General features: G+C 41.3%; 1 protein-coding gene across 7 annotated transcripts in view; it reads right to left on the reverse strand.

Annotated features, from left to right (window-relative positions):
* FAM168A (family with sequence similarity 168 member A) overlaps positions 1–25,364 on the reverse strand; it is a 231,147-nt gene that overhangs the window by 177,703 nt on the left and 28,080 nt on the right. For 6 of the 7 annotated variants that reach the window (XM_089513046.1, XM_089513048.1, XM_089513047.1 and 3 more), the window contains exon 2: positions 5,057–5,155. The gene's annotated coding sequence lies outside the window, so the exon portion shown is untranslated. Of the gene's footprint in view, positions 1–5,056; positions 5,156–21,031; positions 21,112–25,364 lie in introns of those variants that run through there. The other variant, XM_089513043.1, reaches the window with a different exon arrangement.

Consider the following 25,364-nt stretch of genomic DNA (forward strand, 5'->3'; position numbering starts at 1 on the left):
ACAGAAAGTGAGAGGTTCAAAGGGAGCCGTAGACAGGGCTTGAAGGTCCCAAGCTGGGCGGCAGTTGGAGGCTTGAGATCGGTGAGGCCCTTGAAAAATTTCTTTATCAGAGGATCGGCAAAAAAGGGGCAGCCAGAAAACTGAAAGTGGGCACAAATTGCTGTGAGGTAGCATCTCAATAAAGAGATGGAAAGGCCGGATCTGGAGAGGGAGTTGAGAAACTCAAGAACAATGGGGACATCAACCTCCGAGGAGGATAGTCCCCTATCAGTCAAAAAGGAAAGAAATTTGTTCCATTTGAGGGAGTAGGAATGCTATGTGGAAGGCTTATGAGAGGCCAAGATGACTTTTCGAACCGGAGCTGAGAGACAGTTCAAGGGAGAATCCTCCAAGCCACGAGACGGAGAGTCTTGACGTCCGGGTGACGAACCTGACCGTTCTGAATGGTCAGAAAGTTGGGACAAAGAGGCAAAGACCGAAACAGTTTGTTGGAGAGGTGGGGAAGAGGAGTGAACCATGGCTGTCTCGGGCCCCAAGGGGTGACAAGGATCGCGTCCGAGCGGTCTGTTCAGAGCTTGGCTATCACTCTTGTGATGAGAGGGAAGGGAGGAAATGCATAGACCATTTTGTCCGACCAGTGGAAGAGGAAGGCATCTCCTAATGACTGGTCGGATGGAGACTTGGAGAAGAACTGACTGCATTGGAAGTTCAGGTGAGAGGCAAACAGGTTGATGTCTGGAGTTCCTCAGGAGAACAAATGGCGCACAACGTGAAGATTGAGTTGCCACTCATGACAGGTGTCTGGAGCTCTGCTCAGTCTGTCTGCAAGCTCATTCTCCTCCCCTGGGAGGTGGATGGCTTGTAGAACCAGTGCCTGGGGACACACCAGTTCCAAATCTGGAGGGTGAGATCGAGGAGGGTGGAAGATCTGGTGCCTCCTTGCTTGTTAGCTGCCTATTCGCTTCCGAGCTCAATACAAGGTGTTGGTTTTGACCTATAAAGCCCTAAATGGCTTGGGCCCAGGGTACTTGGAGGACCGCCTCTCCCCATATAGTCCGCCCCGCACTCTTCGAACATCCGGGACTAACTTGTTAGAGGTTCCTAGATCACACCTTGTGAGGACCTCTCAGAGGGCTTTTGCCATCGCTGCCCCATTTTCTTGGAATAAGCTCCCTGTAGAGCTCCGCTCTGCCGCCTCATTAGATTCTTTTAAAAAGAATTTAAAAACATACCTATTTCAGCTGGCCTTCCCACTTTAGTTAACTGTTTTTCCTCTGCCCCTTGCTTTTCTTTTTCTGACCCCGGACTATTATGATTTGATTGTTTTTGCCCTTGACATGTGTATTTTCTCCTGATTCCTGTTCCCATTTTATGCAGTAATGTTTTAACTTTTATATTGTAATTGTTTTACTTTGTATTGTAATTGCTTTTAACTTTTGTAAGCCACCTTGATCATTTTTTGGAAAGGCGGGGTAGAAATAAAACTTATTATTATTATTATTATATTATTATTATACATCACCATCATATTGTCGGTGATGAGTAAGACCACCTGATTTCGAAGCAAGGTTTCGAAAGGCTTCAGGGTCTTCTGCAACGCTAACATTTTGAAGGCTCTGCTGGAGACCATCTCGAGGAGCTGACCACATGGCACCGAGTCCATATCGATAAGAGGCAAGGGCTGTTCGGTACGGGACCGACGATTGGCATCTGAAAATGTCGAAGAGCGATACTTTCTGTCCTTGTGATGAGAGGACTCTCTGCCCTTGCCCTTAGAAGGCTTATGCTTCTTTTTTATCAGACATAGAGCTGTCTCAATATTTTTTCCGCTTAGGGGAGGGCTGCTACCGGGACCCCTGATCATCGGTTGCCCTGCATTTCTCCAGAGGAGGAAAATGCGGAACCTCAGCGGTGGGTATGCCCTCGGCAGAAGGAGCCTTGGCAGTGACCTTAGAAGGAGCAGGAGGCTTGAGGATTTGTGTGTACAGCAAAGAACGAAGTCACATCTCCTGGTTTTTCCTGGCCTGGGGTGTAAAGGCCTTGCAGTGAGGGCACGTAGAGACATTGTGACCCTCGCCCAGACAAAGGAGGCACACAGAGTGGCCATCCTGGCTGGGAAGCCTTCCTCTGCACTCGGTGCACCTCTTGAAAGAGTGCGAGGACATCGTCAAAAGCCGAAGGAGAAGATGAGAGAACGGTCAAGCTGAAAAATACCATTGATCAGAGTCCAAACCAAGTCCAAATCACTATCCAAAGAGAAGTCAAAGCCAAAACGTGGTCAAAAGTGAAAATGAAGGAAGGAGCGAATACCAAGTGAGGTTCTCTGTGCTGCTCATGTGGCGGACAAAAGGAACTGAGAAAGGGCAGGAAGACAGCGAGCCTGTATAGAGAGGGTGGGCTACACTTTCTGGAAGAACACTTTTTATAGGCCACCTTTTCTGTCTCAATTGAGTCTCTTCCCCCTACCAGTCCCAAACCCTTGCTTGTGCTCTCTCTTTTCTTTCAATGTGCCTTAGAACACAGGTCATTTTAATAACACACACACACACACACACACACACACACACAAACCATTTCCCTTACCAGAACTCAAAATTTACTTCAGTTTCTCCAGCTCCAAAGCCCTGCAGATGTGCTGGATTACACCCTCCACCCTCCCCAGCAACCTCATGGGAAATGATTCTACTGAGCTGCCTACAGTGGTTGGAGTTATATTTAAGAAACCAGCCTGTTTGAATACATCTAGTTTTATCCACATAGTTACACAGATAAATTTAGAAAGTGGCAATCAGCTGCCTGGTTAGTTGGCACAACAGAAGTGGGCAACTGTGGTGGGGTGAGGAACAATTATTTCCCCATCTCCTGTGGAAGGGGACGCATCACTATACAGTTGGCCCTCCATACCCACAGATTCCATATTCAAGGATTAATCCATTCATGGCTTGAAAATACTTAAAATAAATAAATAAATTCCAAAAAGCAAACCTCTACTCTACCATTTTAAATAAGGGACACCATTTTACTATGCCACTGTTTTTAATGGAACTTGAGCATCCACAGATTTTAGTATTCATGGGGGCTAGGGGCTGGAACGAAACCCCAGCAGATACCAAAGTTGCACTGTACTTTCAAGGGGAATGTGACAGAAAATGTAACTGGGAAGTGAATCCTATGGTGACGAATACCTAAATTATATTCTGCTTGGATTGCCATAACACATTCTGCAAGAGACTGTCCTTGAACAATAAACACCAGGAGGTCCAAAGATCTGCAGCTGTATTGTTGACTGTTGCCGATTACAGGGACCATACGACTTCTTTGGTACAGCAACTTACAAAAGGAGATTCAAGGTGACTTCACGGATTGCCGGTCAACTTCCTGGCACAATTCAAAGCAATGGTTATGACGTACAAAGCCCTATACAGCTTCTGCCTAAATACCCTAAAGGCACCAGATTGTGTCTGACCTTGGACGCTAAGCAGGGTCAACCCTGGTTATTTCATGGATGGAAGACCACCAAGGAATACCAGGTGCAGTAGGCTATATTTCAAAGGAAGGAGCTGGCCAAAATATTCCTTGTCTATGAAATCCCCAGGGTCACCATAAGTTGACAGGGAACTTGAAGGCACACAGACAGATCACATCCCCTGATGCAAGCCTGCCCAGGCCCTGAGATCCTCAGAAGAGGCCCCTCCCTCAGTCCCATCACCTTGGCAGGTGTATCTGGTGGGAACACAAGACAAGGCCTCCTCAGTGGCTGCTCCCAGGCTCCAGAACTCTCTTCTTAGGGAGATTATTAATTATTCAGTCTTTGCAGTCCTCTTCAGTAAAGATAAATACTTTTTCAAAGTCAAGAACGGAATATTTTTAAAGCAAGTGGTTTTAACAGGGTGTTGAGCTGATTTTTGTTACTTTAACAGTATGTTTTACATTGGTTTTGGCAACACTGATAGTTCAATTATCTATTTGTACCTTTTAAAATACACTGTTTTAATCTGCCTTGAGTCCTGGTTGGGGAAGGTAGGAAATAGGATGGAATTAAAGTTAACAACAACAATGATCCAAAACATTCTACAGAAATAATTCAGTCTGAGACTGCTTTAACTGCCCTGGCTGAATGCCAAGGAATTCTGGGAACTGTAGCTATGTGTGATGTTTAGCCTTCTCTGTCAGATAGCTCTGGTGCCACAATAAACTACAATTCCCAGGATTCCCTAGCACTGAACCAGGGCAGCTAAAACTGTCTGGATTATTTCTGCAATGCATTTTGGACCAACAACAATTTCTTGTGATTTTAGCCATTTTTTAAAACTGGCGGCTTGTGGTTCATGGGACACAGAAATCACTGATCAATGGGGTCAATGAAGGTTTGGGGACAATTCAGACAACAGTTTCTGCTCTAAAAATATTAAAGGGGGAGTCTAATAGGTTGGGTATTTCAGAAAAGGGGTTGTGGGATCCATTAGGATCCATGGGCAGTACTCTTCTCCCCCTCCCCCACCAGCTATACACAGAGAACTTACATTTTGCAAAACAAATGTTTTTAAAAAATCATCATTTACTTTTTATGTCATGAAAAATGAATTTCCATCACTTTCCTCCACCTGTCCCAGCATTATTGTCTTTTCCAATGAGTCCGTCCTTCTCATGATGTGTCCAAAGTACGGCAGCCTCTACTTGGTCATCCTGGCTTCAAGGGCAATTTTCGGCTTGATCTGCTCTAGGACCCATTTGTTTGTCCTTTTGGCTGTCCATAGGATCCTCAGCACTCTTCTCCAGCCCCACATCTCAAATACGTTGATTTTCTTCCTATCATCTTTCAGCTCTCACATCCATACATGGTAATAGAGAAGACAATGGCTTGTATGATTCTAACTTTTGCGCTCAGTTGTATATCTTTGCATTTTAGAATCTTTTTTAGTTCTTTTATAGCAACCCTGCCCATTCTTAATCCTCTTCTGATTTCCTGACTGCAGTCCCCATTTCTAACAATGTTTGTATTTCAAAACAGAACTGGAAAAATTTAACAGCAGGATAATGTACATGGATTTGGTACCTTTGACAGATGAAGTATAGCCTTCCGCAGAAAATAGTCCCAAACGTATTCTGACTATGATTGTGGGGTCTCTGGGGTCTTCACAGCATTCCACAGTTTCTAGAATGACAAACAAAGATGAAGTTGTAAGTAACTAAGCAACAAACAAACAGAATGCTATTTCTGTTTTTAAAGAAATTACAGGCAAGCATAAGTTATCATTGTGTTCCTTCAATTCACTTCCAACTTATGAAGACCCTCACACGAACCTATCATAGGATCTTCTTGGCAAGCATTGTTCAGAGGAGATTTCCATTGCTTTCTCCTGAGGCTGAGAGCATGTGACTTGCCCAAAATCACCCAGTGGGTTTCATGGCTGAGTTGGGAATCGAACCCTGGTCTACAGAGTCGTAGTCCAACATTCAAGCTACCATGTCACGTTGGCTCTAGAAACAGAAAAAAAGCAACGTAACAATGTAAAACCAGAGCCTTGGCTAGAAACCAGGGTGGCAACATAACTAATACCATCTGATGGGAATAGTTTGCCTTGGCAGCCTTAATCTTAGGCTCACCATCATTTTGCCTGGCAAGGCTTCTGCCCTTATAACAGTTGTGTAACCCACAGGAGATAACTTTCTCCTTGACTGCAAGTGGGAGAAACAACCCCATGCAGAATTTCTTGCTGGTTATGCAGCTATTCAATTGCCTATGGCTAACATTACTCCATCTTGTTTTCTGCATAACCTAATAGGTCTGCCCTCCGCACTTCTGTGGTTTGGCTGTCTCTTCTGTAACATTAGGGTTTACTTACAAAGGAACTGTAAGCACCTACTAAAATAAGGTTATAGCTGTGAGACTGACCGTAGCGCAAAGGTGATAAAATTCAGATCCAGGAGTAGGCTGAAGATCAGATGTTTCGTGACATCTGACTTCTAAGCCAAACTATCACACAAGTCTGAACCAGATCTAGCAAGCTAAGGGAAGAGACAGCTTTATCACAGAATGATCACTCACAATTCTCAGTGTGAAACCCCTAAATACATAGAAGCTTCTACGTTTATAAAAATAAAAGGTTTCCTTTAGGCAACAGCACATTCAAGGGTAGGAGAACCAACAGCGTTTGTTTTGATTGCAGAATTTCTTTTAATAGAATACTTTAATTATTTTCCATAATTTTCTTCAAAGTTTTCATTTGGAAAATTATTGTCAGATTATTTTTTTCAATTAAAAATCATAATAGTTTAGAGAAGCATTCACAGTGTTCATGGAGAAAGAGTTTAATGTATATAAAAGGAGAAACTCACAGAGACTATAAAGGATGTATCAGCACTATAGAAATAGAGCAGTTTGGCACCACTTTAGCTGCTATGATTCTATCCAACAAAATCCTGAGAGTTGCAGTTTGGCAAGACACCAGATTTCGCTGGCAGACCAGGCTAAATACCTCACCAAACTATAAATCCCAGGCTTCCACAGAATGGCGCCAGGACAGTGAAAATGGTATCAAACCACTTTATTTCTGCAGTGCGGAAGAGCTGTAAACTTTTCATTCTTACTAGAGAAACAAAGCCAGTGTGGTGTAGTGGTTTGAGCACTGGACCATGACTCTGGAGAGTAGGGTTTGAATCCCATTGCCCTGTGAACTAGGGCAAGTCACAGTCTCTCGGCCTCAGAGGATGGAAATGGTACCCTCCCTGAAGAAACTTGCTAAGAAAACCCTGTGTCAGGTTCATCTTAAAGTTGCCATAAGTGAGAAATGATTTGAAGGCACATAGCAAGAATAAAAAAGCACCACAGAAACAGAAGAGAAGTGTCTCTGAAGCATAGCACCCCAACTTCCATTACCCCTTGGTACTTCAGAAACAGGCAATGCTTGGCAATGGGAAGGGAGAGATTCTTATGAATCATTGGAGTCTGGAAACCCTTATGATTAAAAGGATTCAGGGGGAAAGTGCACTGCTAGAAGTATAAGAAAGGGAGAAAAGCCAATAACAGCTCCATTTGTCTATTTTATAACAAGCAGGATGCTCTCAGAAGGTCCTTGCTTATATTGGTGTTTCGTTGAAAGCTCAGAGACCTCTCAAAACCTAAAGCAGTACAGCATTCTGAAAAAAGTATTTTGAAAAAGAACGATAAAGCACATGCTGTAAACTGGGCAACCACCAACGCATCAACTGCCACAATCCCTCAGCGCCTTCCCCTTTGGGCACCTCCCTTGTTCCAAGTTACATCCCTAATTACCAGAAAGCCATCTGATATAATTCATTTTATTAACTCTGTTTCCGAAATTCACACAGCTATTTGTCAAGGCAATTGGGGAAGCAGGCTGGCTTCCAAGACCTTCGGAACAAACTGCCTGAATTTGAAAGAACAGCAATAAACACAAGGATGGATAAAGCCATTTTCTAGGTCAAGGAAAAAGAGTCCATCAAATCCCAAGGGAGTCAGAGGAGAGGATATACTCCAAATGATTATGGAGCAATGGTATGCCCAGTCACTCCCTCTAAGCATTTTACAGTTTAAAGTTTACATAAATCTAGGCCCAACCAATCCCAACTACTCAAGATAGATTATGGCTACAGAAGTGAGCAACAGTGCATATAAAGTCAGCCATCCATACCTACAGATTTTTTATCCACAGATCCTCAGCTTGAAAATATTCCCAAAATATATAAATATAAAGAGACTTTATTTTACAGTACATGAGAAAGGATAAGAAAGATAGTGCAGTAGCAAAACTGGATTTGTCAATGGATATCAATTAACTTCCCAGATGGCCAGACTGTTTGTTATTCCTTGCACTATGTTTTCTGATTTTCAATTTCCTTTTAAGCCACTATTGTACACAAGGTTTACCCTAAAAGGGGGGTCATACTTTTTAAAAAACAAATGATACATAGTAAATTATTTTTTAAAAAATGAAATATAATTCGAAGTCCTAGTGTGTCGGCATACTCAGGATAATGTAGATTGAGTCACTCTCATCCAAAATGCTTGGGACCTGAAGTGTTTTTGACTTTTTGGGGTTTAGGAACACCTGTATCTGTATACATGTACATAATAAGATACTTTCTGGAGACTGGACCCAAGTCTACAGACAAAATTCATTTGTAAACAAAAATCCACCAAACAGTGATGCCTTTGGTGGTATATTGTGCATTTCTGTTGGCCAATAAAGATATCACTGTTTGGTGGATTTTTGTTTGAATTTGCTAAATGGCTAACATACTTACCCTTGCAAAAATTCATTTGTGTGTCATTTACACCTTATGCAGATAGCCTGAAGGCCATTATTTTTAATAATTTTATGCATGAAACAAAGTTTGTGTACAATGAACCATCAAAAAGCTAAGATGTCACTATCTCTGCCATCCATTAAAATGTTTTGGTCTTTGGGAGCATTTCAAATTTCATAATTTCAGATAAGGGAGACTCAACTTGTATAGCTTAATACCATGCACAAATGTAATTGTTATGTCACATTTGCACCACTCAGAAGTGCAAGATGTACCATTCCGTACTATAAATTGAAGCACAGGTGTTGCCACTTCAGTTCAACAGAGGAAAACACCAGTTCTTCAATCCTCCCCTCATCTGTACTCCATCTCAGGACGCACCAGAAGTTGCACTGGAGAGCCCAAGCAGGGTGTTCTCATCTGGCAATCCAAGAGGAAAGTAAGATGAAAACTGTCTGATGAAGTTGTACAGAAGAAGTTGTGGAAAATTAGGTGGGAAGAGCACCAACATGAACAACAAACATAGCATCAAGGAAGGAGAGTCAAATGAAGGCACAGTGCAACAACAATAGTAGGAGCTCTGTAGTGGCTTATCAGAGAAAAAGAAGATGGAACAGGTATGCCTTCTAGTTCTTGAATTCAGTTTGGTTTCGTAACCATGTTCTGTGTAATGCCCAGAGATGTGGACAATCCCAGGCATGTTCCAACATTAGACAGGATTGGAAAAATACAATGAGACCTTGATATCCACTGGTGTTTGGTTCCAGGACCCCCCATGGATACTAAAATCCATGGATGTTCAAGTTCCATGATATACAATGGTGTAATATAATGGTGTCCCTTATATAAGATGGGAAATTCAAGGTTTGCTTTTTGGAATTTTTAAAAAATATATTGTTAACATTAGATGGTTGAATCTGTGGATGCAGAATCCATGGATATGGAGGGCCAACAGTATTTTCTTAACTATTCCTCATGTTCTTTTCAAACCTTTGATTATATGAGCATTATTTATAGATATTTTTCCCCTTGTACTTTAGGCATCCTTTGAATGCCTAACTTGAATGCACTGATGAGGATAAATCAGAATAAACAGGTGCAAGAGCAGAACAGCACAGCTCCTGTATACAGTTTATGAGGCAAACTACCTCTGCCCTAACAGCATTGCTAGCCTGAGCCTAAGCAAACCATCCCATCATGCACATCAGCTTGAGGCACTGCCACTAGCATCACTGCATTTATTGCCCTAAATTACTGTGTTGCAAAGAGAAAGAACCTCCCAGGGAGTCTTCATGTGCCTTATTGGGAAATCTGACTTTACTATAAGCTGACTATAGATAAGGTCATAAGATATGGTGGAATATAAATATTTTAAGAGTAATAATATTGTAACCACAAAGAGCCTTTGCTCTTCAGCTTACAGTCTTCCTCCATCCCAAGCCCTCTATATTTGGAGGACTCCAAGTCCCATTATCCGTGGCTGTACTGGTTGGGAATGATGAAAGGTGGACTCCAGCATATCTGGAGGAGTGTCACGTTGCAGAAGATTAGTCTTCATGAAAATAAAACTGAGAACAGAGAAGGCTGGACTTTGCAAACAAGGCTCAGCCGTGTTCAGCTTCTTTCACTTTGTAAAGGATAAAGTGGTCCACTGGTAACATGGCAAAAGTTTTCTACAAGAAAGTTATCGGAGAACCTTAGAGAGAGAGAGAGAGAGAGAGAGAGAGAACATGCCATCACTAACCTTTCATGGACATGTCAATCCCATCAAAGCAGAAAGATCTCAGATATTACAGTGATGAGGGCAGATGGAAATAGCCTAAGAACAGGTGATGCGGCATTAATGAGCCAAGGTGCATTCTTGGTCCTAGTTACTTGGAAAGCCTTTTCCTGTGAAGCAGCTTCTCCCATCAGTAAGAAAGGCCCAGCAGCTATACCTTCCACTCACTTAATGAAGCTCTCCTTAGAAACCCTCCTCAGAGGACTGCAGTGCCAGTCAATAGCTGTGCTTTGTATGCTGATGGATGACAGTGAAATGATTTTCAGACTCTCTTACATCTTCCTTATGGAAATAAGGCTCGCTGCAGGCACAGTGAAGAAGGGAATCTTTTTTCAGAGCTTAGAAAAATATGAGCCAAAATGGAGGACTGTCTGACTATCCCATAACTCAAGGTGAAGGCTGAGGCTAGGATACATAAAACCCTCCCAGTCCTTGTTAAAATATTTTTCCCTCCTGGTGAGACAACAGTTATATCTGCATCCTACTGATGCAATACAGAGATGGAAGAAGACTACTTATCTGATACATTTACCCCTTTCCTACAAGGAGCTCAAAGTCCTCTATGTGGCTCTGCCTGCCCATTCACATTTTATCCTCACAAACAACCCTGTGAAGTGGGTTAGGGTAGCACAGGAGCTGACCACTGTCATCTACCCTTGACTTCTGCTTGCAGAAAGGTTTGTCATAAAGCCATGCTTCTAACAACCAAGGGCCCATACAGATGGACAAAATACCATGGGCCAACCCCATGGCATCTTACCCGCAGCTATGGCCCAGCCCTGGGCTAAGACACTGATGGACAGTGTTCATATGCATGTATGCCACCATACTGTGGAACCACTACCACCACGCGTCCCTCAGCTGCTGCTGCCATCCCATCAACTTGTAGTGCCCTACCACGGCCCATAAGTGTAGAAACAGGGCACACGGCTTCAACTGCATGGACAGGTGCTCCCTTCCACTCGGGCCTGAAGAAAGAATGCAATGGCGGTGACAGGTAAGGGGCCATGCCGTCTGCCAGCTGTCACAGCTAACAGGAAACTCCACTGCAAACACCTGGTCTCTAAAAGACTGGGACAATGGCCTTTTGGGTCAGGATTGGTCCAGAACCGCCAGATCAGCATATGGACTGGACGATCCAAGCCCAGGGCTATTGACCTGCGTTGTCCATATAGAACGACACCCGGCCAGTGGGATCATAGGCCTTTTGGCCCACGCATTCAGTCCCCAAGACTCAGTGAAGAAACAATTATCTTAGATCCCTACGTATAAATTAAAAGTCCTGATTATGTATCCAGATTGTCAGGTTGCTCCTTAATTAACAAACCTGCTGTCATCACAACCGGGTTGTTAAAGAAGCTATTCTGAATCAGCGAGAACAGAATGCCAGGGCTCCTGTTAATTCTAAGGCTATACAATTCTAGAGGTTTACTCATCAGCTATAAGGAGAAAGGAAGAGCATTTCCAGTGGTATGGCTGTTAAGGCAACCTTAAGACATCCGGAGATTATTTGCCCGTGAACATTTACTATTAGAAATGTGTGACAGTAACTTAGTTTCTCCCCTTTTATCAGCATTTTCCTTACCCGGTTTTCAGGAGATGTACTCTGTGTGCATTTTGTGGTGCATGAAAGTTGCAATTGACTCTTAAATCCAAGTTCTGTTTTTCAGCCCTCCTTTTATTTTTTTAAACATGGAAAATTTGAATGTAGGATAAATTTGCTGAAAGCAAATTGTTTCACAGAACCCCACTTTTCCAGCACTAAACTTTGCTTACTGGAAGAATATTTGATGGACACAAAACATACATTTGATCTGGTTATGCTTCTTCACCTATGCCTTCTAAAAGAATCTGCAACTTAATGAAATTCTTTCTTGACACACAGGCTGGGAACACAACTACTGGCCCAGCCTGAAATGTGTACTTTTCCCACAGATGCCGCCTGGCTAGATTTACAAGTGGTAGAAGCAAGCTGGCACTTTGGAGACAATGAAAAGAGATTTGTTGAGGGGGTGGGTAGGGGTCGGAGGAGAGCATACATAAGAAGGAGAAGAAATTACCATAGAGAAGGACAAAGGCTGCACACCCCTAGGGACACATTAACAGAGATAAAGCCCTTATTTAATTTTACAGAAAGTAATATTAGATCTTTCTATGCAGAAGCACATGGTGCAGGCATGTTGAATCCCAGCACAGCTAGAAGCTTAATTTTCAGTACTGGGCAAATGCAAACAACACACAAAGTTAAGCAAGGATGTGAGTAACTGAGAGATGACTTGCTGACCAAGACTATATAAAGCAATGCTAGACCTTGCAGGTCAGAATAGCATCCAAACTCCAATACAAAACTACTAGCAGTAGTAATAATTTCTCACCTTATTTCCAATGTTCTCCTAGCATTAAAAACCCTCTATTTTATCAAAGTATATATTCTTTCTGTCATTAATTTGTTTATAATTCATAAATAAAAAGTTTTTTCAACTTGAGTTTGTCAAATCTCTTATTCTCATTTCTAAATACAAACTAAATATCCTTCTCTCTTTAAAGTACTTGAATTGTTACTGCCATCTTTTTCTACAAAATGTTGATATAGGAAACCATTCTTCCTCTATTTTTTCAATATCTTTTTGATTCAGCAAAAAGGTTAATCTGTCCATCTCCTTCATATCAAACAAACAGATGAAACATTTACACCGAGAACCATGATTTCAAAGTGTAGATTTAAAAATCTTTGTTGATAAACATTCAGATGCCAAAAATATACAGGTTACATTATAGCTATGTAGCACTAGAAAAGGTCCTAAAGAGTAAAGATGTACAAGCGAACACTGAAGTTAGAATCATCCAAGCCACTGTATTTCCATCACTATGTATGAATGTGAGAGCTGAACAGTGAAGAAAGCGGATCAGAGAAAATCAATTCATTTGAGATGTGGTGCTGAAGAAGAGTGCTGAGGATACTGTGGACAGCCAAAACGCCAAACAAATTGGCCCTAGAACAGATCACTATGTTAGCAGTTACCATCATATGTTCAAGTCGGACACAATGACAAACTATATTCACCAGAAATGATGAAATGAGACAGAGTGGAGGAGGCTATCCACAACTAAAAAGCCCATCCCTAAGTCAGTCAAATTATGATTTGGCTCAATATTTGATTTTTTTGATCATGTCATCGTCCAACTTTAAAATCTTATTAGATGATTATGATAACGGTGACAACAGATTAAAGATGCAAGCAAAGTTCATAGAACTTTAGGATCTGGGTAGGTTTAGCTGGAGAAGACAAGATTAAGAGGTGATGTGATGATAGCCATGTTAATATTTAAACATAATATTTGAAGGGGGATCACATTCAGGTTAGAGCAAGCTTGTTTTCTGCTGTGGCAGAGAATAGGACATGGAGCAATGGATTCAAACTACAGGAAAAGAGATTCTACCTCAACATTACAAAGAACATCCTGACAGTAAAAGCTGTTTGACAGTGGAACACACTCCCTCAGAGAGTGGTGGAGTCTCCTTCTTTGGAGGTTTTTATACAGGCTGGATGGCCATCTGCCTGGGTGCTTTGATTCTGTATTCCTGCATGGCAGAGAGTTCGATTAATGGCTCTTGTGGTCTCTTCCAACTCTATGATTCTATGGTTCCATGGTTCAAGTTGGCATTTTGTCAGCTTTTGACCAGGCATCAGCCCAGGAGTGTCTCTGGGTAAAGTGGAGAAAGTCACCGTTGGCAGCTAAAGGTTCAGGGCCTGTTCATATACAGTTGGCCCTCTGTATCCACGGATTCTTTGTCAACGGATTCAACCATCCAAGGCTAATTCAAAAAAATATATAAATTCCCAAATGCAAGCCTTGATTTTGCCATTATATATAGTGCCCCCTTCACTTACGCAAGGAATCCGTTCCACCCCCTCCCCCATGTAAGGGAAATACTGCGTATGCTTGAGCCCCATTGAAAGAAATGGGGCTCGTGCACGTGGCGTGGCACGCCATTGCCTCTTCCAGCATACTGCCTTCAATGTAAGCTAAAAGCCATGTATGACGCAGGTAAAAGGGACGCCCTTTTAATAAGCCATTATATTTAATGGGACTTGAACAACCACAGATTTTGCTATATGGGTTGGGTGGGTCCTGGAATGCAACTCGCTGGAATAAAGCCTTCAAGCGAGACTCTTAACCAAAGGGAACATGAAGAAGAAAAAGCTATTACAGATCAAAATGATAAACTAGAAGAGCTGCAAAGACCAACCAAGCTGAGGGATTTAGAGGAGAAATGTTGTAAACATGCCAAATCAAACTGTTAGAAAAAGAAAACACTAGCAAAGGTCTAGATGCTGTGCATGTGGCAAATGATAAGGGACTGAGGCAAAGGAGTGGGAACATTGAGGGACAGAGCTGAAGGTGGGCAGAGCTGCCACCAAAAATCTTACTTAGCTATATTAGAAGGTACCAAAAGTGGAAAGGGTTTTACGAAAACCCTCTCCACTGAACCCAAAGAAACTTCAGGATGGAGGACAATCATGTCAGGCAGTCAGCAAAGGGCCTCCAGGCTGGAGGCTACTTTCCAAATTTGCCAGCGCTTTGGAGTTTAAAATAAAGAAAAACTAACTACACGTTGTGTATTTTGTTCCTGTCCTTCAGGGACTAGGTGTCTCCATCACATCTGTAGATATATATGGTATTTATTATATGTCTGTTTTCACCCTGCAGGTCATAGTAGTCAGAGGTCGATTGGTGCAAATCTGTGAGATGCCAAAGAAAACCTGCTTTTTGTTCAAATTAGGGGGAAAGACACCATTCGCCAGGTTCTGGAGAGAATTCCCATACTGGGTCCCATACTGGGAGAAAGACAGGATATAAATTAAATATTTTTCAAACAGATAGAGATAAAGGGATAAAGCCTCCTCCTAAAATATGAGGCCATGAGGCAAGCTGACTTCTCTGTCACCTTCAGAAAGCTAACCGGTTTAAAAAGTATAATCTGATATCACATGCCAGACCTCTGAAAGAAATGGAGCATAACTCTTTCTCATTCAAGCAGATATACACACACACTCCAGAGCCAAATCTACAGATCTCTCTCTTCCCTCCACCCCACCACACACAGATCAAAAATTTATCCACTGCCTCACTCTATCTGGTATATAATATTTATATTTCTTCACTACTTCAACCCCCCTCCCTTCAAAAATGAGCACTTCATTAACATGAAGCATTGTTCCTGATCTGCACTGAAACAGCATTTGTATTTCATATGAAATCAATTTATTTCAGATTTACTATGCAGACAGATTTATGAGTTCTCGTGAGCATTTGATGTATTAACAAACCTTCAAAAGCCACAACAGAAGAACCAATCCACTGTATTTCTACTCCTATTTACCCGTACTTTTTTTCTGGTAAAATAAAGCTACATAGTGAAATAATCAGCATATTATGTTTTGAATTCCTTACACTACTACAGAATTGGAAACCTTTAATTACAAGCAGATTTGTTTTTAATTGATGAGGATTTATCAATCTAAAAAGATCTAAAAAGCAGCATACAGCTATAACCAAACATAAAATCTATACAACACACAAATTAACATACAATATTTTTCATAATATAGTATTTATCCTCGCCCTGCCCTGGAAACCCACTGGAGACCTTAGGTACATCACATGTTCTCAGCCTTAGTGAAGGGGAATGAACCTGAATCAATCTGGACAAGAATCAGTCTTCTGAATCAATCTGGGCAAGATAACCCAATGACAAGATCACTGCAAGCTGGAGTTGACTTGAAAGTACACTACTACTAGAACAATTTATGTGGTCCATGATTAGACTACAGAGGGAAAGTTTGCATAAACTGGCTTATGTTCAACATGCGCCTAAAAAACCAATACTTGGAGCATCTCAATTTTCTTAGGGGATGGTATTCCACATATTTCCGCATCACAGTGTTAAATGCCATGCTTCAAAAAAACCACAGAGTGCACCTGAGGAACATATGGCACCACCAGGAGGGCCACTCCTGATGACCTCAAAAAAATGAATCAATCTGTAAGGTAGGAAGACACCTCTCAAATACTCATGTTCAAGTTATTTAGAGTTTTACATGGCAATATGTCATTTGGACTAACTGTAGTGTGCCTGGGGTCAGATGTTCCTGTCCCTCAGGGACTAGGTGTCTCCTGTTCAGAGAAGCGTTCCCAGGCATTGCATAATTGTCACTTGCTATTTGATGTTCTTTTGTTGTCTGTTTTATTGAATCATTTCCTGTATTGCTATGTATTTTATATGTATTATCTTACTAGACAGGCCCCTTCCCCACCACCACTCCCTTCTCCTTCTGTGTCGTGTCTTTTTAGATTGTAAGCCTGAGGGCAGGGAACCGTCCAATTAAAAAGATTGTATGTACAGCGCTGTGTAAATTTACAGCGCTTTATAAATAAAGGTTAATAATAATAATGTCAGGATAGGCTGTTCATAGAAAATAAAGGTTCAAACCTCTTCAGAAAGATTGAAAGGAGGCTGGACAAACCTGAGGTTCACACTTGTAATGCTGAACCATAGCATGGCATTTTGTGCTAGCACAGCCATGAATTCATATCAACAACTAAGGTCTCACAACACGTTTCTGCAACAGCTTCTGTTGTGCTGATGGTGGTGGTTGGGTGCCTTCAAGTCATTTCCAACTTATGGAGACCCTAAGCCAAACATATGGTGGGGGTATCTTGCCAAGACCTGTTCAGAGGGGGGTTGTTATTGCTTTCCTCTGAGGCTGAGATAGTGACATACTCGAGATCATCTACTAGGTTTTCATGACCAAGATTCAAACCTGGTCTCCCAGAGTCCAACATTCAAACCACTATACCGCACTTGCTCCCACAATGGCTCCCAACTGATAATATCCAACACCTTAAAAATTAGGAATTATTCTATTATTTGTAACCTTAAAGTAAAAAGGGAGAGGGATGCTGCCCATTATTTATAGATATGCATTTCACTTCTAAGGGAATGGGAGTACAACCGATGCCAAAAAACATTCCATGTTTTTAACAATTCTGATTTTTTTTTAACCAAACCTGTAGCCATTTCCGCTGTTCCAGACTGAAATCTGAAGGAATTTTCTACCTTACTGACATTTCTAGTCCTAAAGTTTATGGTGCAGAAAGAGGGGAAAAAGTGTGCCATGCATAGCAGACAGCAACTCATTAAGCCTCTTGGCTTAATGAGAACCTCATTGAGTTCCTGAATGTTTCTCACATGTGGTTCTACTCAGATTCTTGGTGAACTGCTATTTGCTGCTTTAGGCAATATACTTTCTTACAATTTTTCTCTCTCAGTCTAAAAATGTAGCAATCTTATAAGATTACCAAGCTCACAAAAATTACACCACGCGTAATTATAAAAATTCAACTCAAATTAGACATTTTTAGATAGTCTAGATATCAATGTGCGGAACTTAGAGTCTTTCTGGTCTCATCCAACTCTCTGATTCTATTAAATGAATTATCTATTGCTGCTCATAACGCACAAAACAGAGATTTCAAACACACTGATTATTTTGTATCTAGAAGATACTGTTACCACATAGTACTTCTCTGATTTTCCAAAAAGAAGTATAGTCCAGCAGAAGCGCTACAATCAATTATGCTCCTTGAACATAAACCTTCCATGACCATTATAATTGTATGATGAACAAATAATGAGTTAGATAACAGGGTCTGATGCCAAGTTAAATGTCAAATGAGGTCACGGAATCAGCACTGTTAAATTTAACAGTAGGTTAAAATGTCTCACAGTTGCTATAGCTAAGGTCAGAAGAACAGCATAGTGAACTTCTAGACTGCATTAATAGAAGTATAGTGTCTAGATCAAGGGAAGTAATAGTGCCACTCTATTCTTCTTTGGTCAGGCCTCACCTGGAATAATACTGTGTCCAGTTCTGGGCACCACAATTCAAAAAGGATGTTGAGAAGCTGGAGTGTGTCCAGAGGAGGGCAACTAAAATGGTGAAGGGTCTGGAAACCATGCCTTATGAGGAAGGACTTAGGGAGCTGGGTATGTTTAGCCTGGAGAAGAGAAGGTTAAAAGATGATATGATAACCCTATGTAAGTATTTAAAGAGGATGTCAGAGTGAAGAGGGAGCAAGCTTGTTTTCTGCTGCTCCAAAGAACAGGACACAGAGTAGTGGATTCAAACTACAGGAAAAGAGATTCCACCTGAACATTAGGAGGAACTTCCTGACAGTAAGGGCTGTTCGACAGTGGAAGATACTGATGCCTCAGAAGGTGGTGGAGTTTCCTTCTATGGAGGTATTTAAGCAGAAGCTGGATGGCCATCTGTCAGGGGTGCTTTCATTGTGTCTTCTTCTATGGCACAAGAGGAATTGGACTGGATGGCTCTTGAGCTATCTTTCAACTCTATACTTCTATTCTATGAAAGGTGACAGAGAAGCTAGGATGGTTTTGCCAGAGGACACAAGCCCATATGAACACCTGAACATGGAAAGCATGAGCAGATAATATGGCGGGGATGTAATTAAGAATAAAAACAGAGGGCAAGGATGCAGACAGGAAATCTCAGTGTTGGGCCCCTGCAGGAGGAGGCCAAGAGTGTAGGAAAATGTGAAAAATTAGAAAACCTCTCAGAAACAATAAAGCTGAAGAAAATCCTTTTCAACATGACAAATTCCATCCAATACTGTATCCCTCAGATCCAGACCACAGCCAAGGCTTGTAGATTCTTTTTATACAATATTGCCAAAATCCGACCATATCTCTCCTCCTCTACTGCCAAGATCCTGGTTCATGCCCTAGTGGTCTCACAATTTGATTACTGTAACATCCTCCTGGCTGGGCTTCCTCTTTCTCACCTCCATCCTTTAATCTCTGTCCAGCATTCAGCTGCACGCATTATCACTTCCACCCACCGCTCTGCCCACATCTCTCCTGTGTTGGCATCCCTTCACTGGCTCCCCCTCCCTTTCCATATTCAGTACAAGCTCCTGCTGTCGACATTTAAAGCCCTCCATGGACTGGCCCCTCCTTATTTATCAGACCTTCTTTCTCCTCACCTTCCCACTAGGGCCCTCCGTTCTGGTAGTCAAGGGTTCCTGTCTCAGCCCAGGATTTCCTCTGCCCCATCTCGGATTCAACCCCTTTTCACTCGCTGCCCCTCACGCCTGGAACCTTCTTCCCCCGCGAGACACAAGGGCCATCACTTCTTTAACCAGCTTCAAAACGGAGTTGAAGACCATCCTGTTCAGGGCAGCGTTCCCAGGCATTGCATAACTGTCACTTGCTATTTGATGTTCTTTTGTTGCCTGTTTTATTGAATCATTTCCTATACTGCTATGTATTTTATATGTATTATCCTACTAGAGAGGCCCCTTCCCCACCAACACTCCCTTCTCCTTTTGTGTCATGTCTTTTTAGATTGTAAGCCTGAGGGCAGGGAACCCTCCAATTAAAAAGACTGTATGTACAGCGCTGTGTAAATTTACAGCGCTTTATAAATAAAGGTTAATAATAATAACAACAATAAGAATCCAATACTGATTATTCAAAATGGCAATTTTCTTGTGAGGATAGGCATTGATATACAGGATGGGAAGGTTTTTTATCAAAAAAAAATTGTTTAATTTCTTTTTATATATTATTGCTGTTCAGGAATTATTACTAATTATTAATATCATAATTAGCAGCAATTTTCAATTGCTGTTAGTCACCCTGAGCACCAGGAGGGTGGGGGGGTGGATAAACATTTCGAAACAAATAAATATATAACAGTAATTATTATTAGTTTTATTCATTTTGCATATTTGTTGTTTGCCATCAAATTGGCTTCAACCTATGGTGACCCAATGAATTTTCCAAGAGATCCTGTTATGAACAGCCCTGCTCTGGTCTTGCAAAGTCAGGGCAACCGTGGCCTTAGACACCTGTAAATGCGATCCTACTGCCTTCCACCTTCCACAAAATTATCATCTTTTGTAATGGCTCATGTTGTCTAACACTGATAATGGCAGGATAAACATTTAACAAAAAAAGTTTTGCTACTGTTGTTGTGTGTCTTCAAGTCATTTGCAACTTACAGAAACCGTAAGGCAAACCTATCATGTATTATTGGCAAAATTTGTTCAGAGGGGTTTTCCTTTTGTCCTTCTCTGAGGCCGAGAGGGTGTGGCTCACCAAAGATCACCCAGTGGATTTCCATGGCCAAGCAGGGATTCGAACCCTGGTCCCCAGAGTCCTAGGCCAACGTGCCAACACTATACCACACAGGCTATCATATCCTCAGAGTCTTTATCCATGGATTCAACTATCCACAGCTTGAAATATATTCCAAAATTATCTAAGTCCCAAAAAGCCAACCTTGATTTGGTATTGTATATAAGGGACGCCAATTTCCTATGCCATTGTATATAATGGGACTTGAACATCCATGGATTTTGGTATCCATGGGGGGTCCAGGAACCAAACCCCAGAAGACATCAAGGGTCCACTGAACATGAATACAAATGAATAAATATAAAATGTTTTGTGTATCAATGGCAGATCTGTGAAATAGGTGAATCTGTTCTCCATCTTCTACTCTTATATCATTGGCCTAAAGAAGCTTCTGCTGAGCTGTAGCTCACAAGAAACTAGATCTCTACAGGAAGGAGGGCTGCTGTAGCCAGATAGCTCAAGATCCAAGACATACATTTCATGATAGCTATGCAGAGAGCTTTCCCACTGAATGCATTATTTCTTTTCCGGGGTGGGGTAAAGGTCTCAAAATGAACAAAAAGCATTATTCACATGCAGGTCTACCATCTAAAATCCCTCTGATGGCCAGATAAAATTACTTCTAGGGCTGCTCACAATTTGGTTTTATCAAAGTAATGATATTATGTGTGCATATTGTTATGTCGACATTAATGTTATTTATATTAATGTACAGCATTCTTATCAGTCCAATGCTGGTATTTTTCACAGAGTACCTCTGAGCAATAATGGGGCTTTGTGTGGCACAAATCAGTCACAGCGGGGCAACGATTATCCCTTGCAAATATTTCTTCCTGGAAAGAGAAGACAAAATTGCACATTCCTGATTTTTTAAAGTATGCAGAAGTTTTAAGCTGCAAAATTCCTCATCAACCTCTCTTCCTGAAATCCCAAGACAAACTGCAAAGCAGATGCTCTTTGTTATTTAACATGACATATTGATATCTCCATAATACACTTGTTAACAACCTTTTTCTATTTCTCTCAATAACTGCAAAGCTTCATGACATTTCTTTTCCTCATGTAACTGTGAAACCTCATGAAACCATAATTAGTGGCTGCAGCCCAAGGAAACTATCTTCCTCTTCTTCAAAAATTTTAAATAGGGAGAAATACCCTGGATTTATAAAGATTTACACAAAGAGGATTAGCCGTCTTTTAAGATGTGTGAGAGAAGGGAGTACAAAAATGTCAGGAAGACTGATGGCTCCCATCAATGGTGGAAAAATAACAACTCAGTGCCCTTGAGATCAACACAGCTCCCATCATCCACCACCAGGATGGCCAAGCTGACTGGTGTTAACGTGAATCACAGCCCAATACATTTGGAACTCAACAGGCTCAGAAAGGGTGCGCTAACATTTCACACACCTCCACACTTTACAGCCCTCTAAATTTGGGTCAATACTATTATTCTTGTCTTATGAGAATACAGAAAGGATTAGAGGCCGGGAAAAGTCAGTAACTTGGACCTCTGGGTTATAACTCATGTGGCCCTGTGAGCTTTTAATGTAGCTGCTATGCCTTTATCTTTTCTATTATGTTTCAAATGAGTTTTAACATGTTTTAAGCTTGTGTGTTTTTAATACAGCAGTGTTTTTATTTTATCTTTTTAACCTTTTTAAGCTGTAGCTTGTTTTGAATTGGCTATAAGCCACCATGGGTCCTGTGCAAGGAGAAAGGTGGGATATAAATTAAATAAACAAAACAAAACAAAAAATGAAGAGCTTGCTAAAGCCATGCATAAAGTTCATGGCCAATGCAAGGTTTATACAGTGGGACCTTGGTATCCGCGCAGGATCTGTTCCAGACCCTTCCACGGATACCGAAAAACACAGGACCTTGAGTCCCGTTCTCCATAATGGCAGCCCAACATGTGCACCGCCATTGCAGACAACGGAGTCTTGCTTAAATCCGTGGATGACAAGCCTGTCGATAAGGAGGCACCACTGTACTTATGAGAGTCTGTACCACAACTCTCAATCATAAGTCACTGCATCAGATCACAAAAGATCCAGTCCATCATTGTTGTGTGCCTTCAAGTCATTTCTGAACTACGACAACCCTATGGAGATCCATGCCACTGCCTTCCCCTGACACTGAGAGCATGCGGCTTATCCAAGGTCACCCAGTGGGTTTCATGGCTGAGCTGGGAATCGAACCCTGGTCTCCAGTCATCCAATGCTCAAATCACTATGCCATGCTGGCCCACAGCTCTCAATCCCAAATCAGTGTGTTAGATCACATAAGATCCAGTAACAAATGTAATTTGCCATCATTGGTAGAATGGTAATGTGAATTGCCTTAAACAAGACTTGTATATTTTATGTGGATTTCCCCAGAACCTAACATGCTTTATATTGCCATTCATTCACTGATATCAAGGCTTTAGACAAAAATATATGTAGCAATAATCCAAATATTGTACAATAACATATCAAACATCAAAATATAACAATTAAGGGCATCAAATATGTACAATAGACAACTCACATTACCCAACTCAAAATGCCTGGGCAAACAAATTGATTTTGGCCTCATGCAAAAAGAGTATGATGTCAGTGTCAATCACATACCCCTGGGGAGGATGTTCTCTGCCATCGGATCATATAAACTGCATTTGGATTATATGAAATGATTGTGAGAGAAATCATCTGTGTTCGTTGACACTGCACCATCATGCTGCCCAAAACCAAGCTGCAACACGAATCCACGAAGAGACCAATGGTGCCAAAAACCCTGAAGATGTCAAGACATTTTGAACAGGATTGCTCTCTCTCTCCCAGCAAAAGTTAGCTATAAGGGCAACCAAAGCTACTTCACAGGCAAACACAGGCCTAAATCAGATTGAAATGGATGTAGAAAATTCACTAAACCACAAAATGTATGGAGCTGCATTGCCATCATACTCTCCAAACTCTTGTCCTAAAAGGGGATTTTTGCAAGTAGGTGCTAGTTGTTCACATTAGCCAGGTACTGTACAAAGAGGGTTTTATTAGGAAGTGGTTAAAACACTGGTTCTAAAATATGCCCTGTTAAATATATTGAGAAAGTTCCATGGTTGTTGTGATGGCCATAAAATCCTAAGCTGGTCCCCGTAAAGTGGCTTCAACGTGAATCTTGAAACACTGAAAATCAATCTTCCAAAGGTATTGGAACACCCTTCCTGAAACCATTTTGGGCATGAAGATGGGAAGACAGCATGGTGGGCAGTTTGTTGGTGGTGTTGTGTGCCTTCAAGTCACTTCTGGCTAATGGCAACCCTAAGGTGAACCTATCATGGGTTTTTTCTTGGCAAGATTTGTTCAGAGGAGGTTTGCCATTGCCTTCCCATGAGGCTGAGAGCATGTGACTTGTCATGACTGAGCTGGGAATCTTTATTATTGTATATTTATTACACTTATATTACAATGGATCATTGTTATCTAAACAGACCTCTAATAATTCAAAAGAAATACTTGTTTGATGCCCCAACTGGCCTCCCAATATTCAATATATGGTAGTCAGTCCTTTTTCTACCTTGCCTGGTCAATTGTCTGGCGATCTGGTTAATTTTTTTGTTCAATAGAAACGTCAGCCGCATGCCACTAACTTCCAGCATCTATTCATCTATTAAAGGAGATTTTTGCCAGTGTTAATCTTGCCACTGTAATTAAATATAAAATAATCCTCCAATATTTGTTTTCATCATCTGTATGGAGCTCAGATGTCATACTGAGGAGGTATAACTCTGGCCAGAAAGGATATTTTTTATATATATATATATATATATATATATATATATATATATATATTTGCATTGCCAAATGTCTTTTGGCCCAGAACTTTTTTTATCGGCGGTTAATGAACCCTTCTAGAATCCATTTTCCCCCAACTTGTATATTCTACCACTGATACATCCTTTGAGTCCAATCCTGTCTCTTCTGGCTAGTAGCAGTTTACCAGAAATCTTTCCCAGCCTTAGTACCTGAAAAAGGCTTTTAAAAAAAAATTAAAGTGACCAGTGGGGTCCCACAGGGCTCTGTCCTGGGCCCAGTGTTATTCAACATCTTTATCAATGACCTGGATGACAGAATTGGGAGCATTCTTATCAAATTTGCAGATGACACCAAATTAGGGGGAATAGCTAATACTCCAGAGGACAGGATCAACATTCAAAATATCCTGAAAAGATTGGAAAGCTGGGCCAAAGCTAACAAAATGAAAATTCAACACGGAGAAATCTGCTATACCCACTACCTGACTTGTTTATGGTATTTAAGGTATGTTAAACTGTTAATTGTTTAATTGTTATTTTAGGGGAGGGTGGGATACTGGGATTTGGGACTGTAAGCCGCCACAGTTGTATGTGACAGAGAGGTAGGATATAAATATTATTATTATTATTAATATTAATATTATTATTAGGTACTGCACTTAGGGTGGAAAAATGAAATGCACATATATACCCTGGCCAAATGAGACTACATGTGAACGGGATCTAGGAATCCAAGTAGACCACAAATTGAACATGAGTCAACAGTGTGATGCGGCAGCTAACAAGGCCAATGCAATTTTAGGCTGCATCAATAGAAGTATAGTGTCTAGATCAAGGGAAGTAATAGTGCCAATCTGTTCTGCATTGGTCAGACCTCACCTGGAATATTGTGTCCAGTTCTGGGCAACACAATTAAAAAAGGACATTAAGAAACTGGAGCATGCCCAAAGAAGGGCGACTAAAATGGTGAAGGGTTTGGAAACCATGCCCTATGAGGAACGATTTAGGGAGCTTGGGATGTTTAGCCTGGAGAAGAGAAGGTTAAGAGGTGATATGATAGCCCTGTTTAAATACTGTATTAGAAGGGGTGTCATATTGAGGAGGGAGCAAGCTTGTTTTCTGCTGCTCCAGAGAACAGACCCGGAACAATGGGTGCAAGCTGCAGGAAATGAGATTCCACCTCAACATTAGGAGGAATAAGAGTTGTTTGACAGTGAAACACACTCCCTCAGACAGTGGTGGAGTCGCCTTCTTCAAACAGAGGTCTACAAACGGAGGCTGGATGGCTATCT

This window comes from Sceloporus occidentalis, unplaced genomic scaffold, assembly GCF_023333645.1.
Source record: "Sceloporus occidentalis isolate IW3139 unplaced genomic scaffold, rSceOcc1.0.p SCAF_2, whole genome shotgun sequence".
NCBI classification, from domain to species: Eukaryota; Metazoa; Chordata; class Lepidosauria; order Squamata; family Phrynosomatidae; genus Sceloporus; species Sceloporus occidentalis.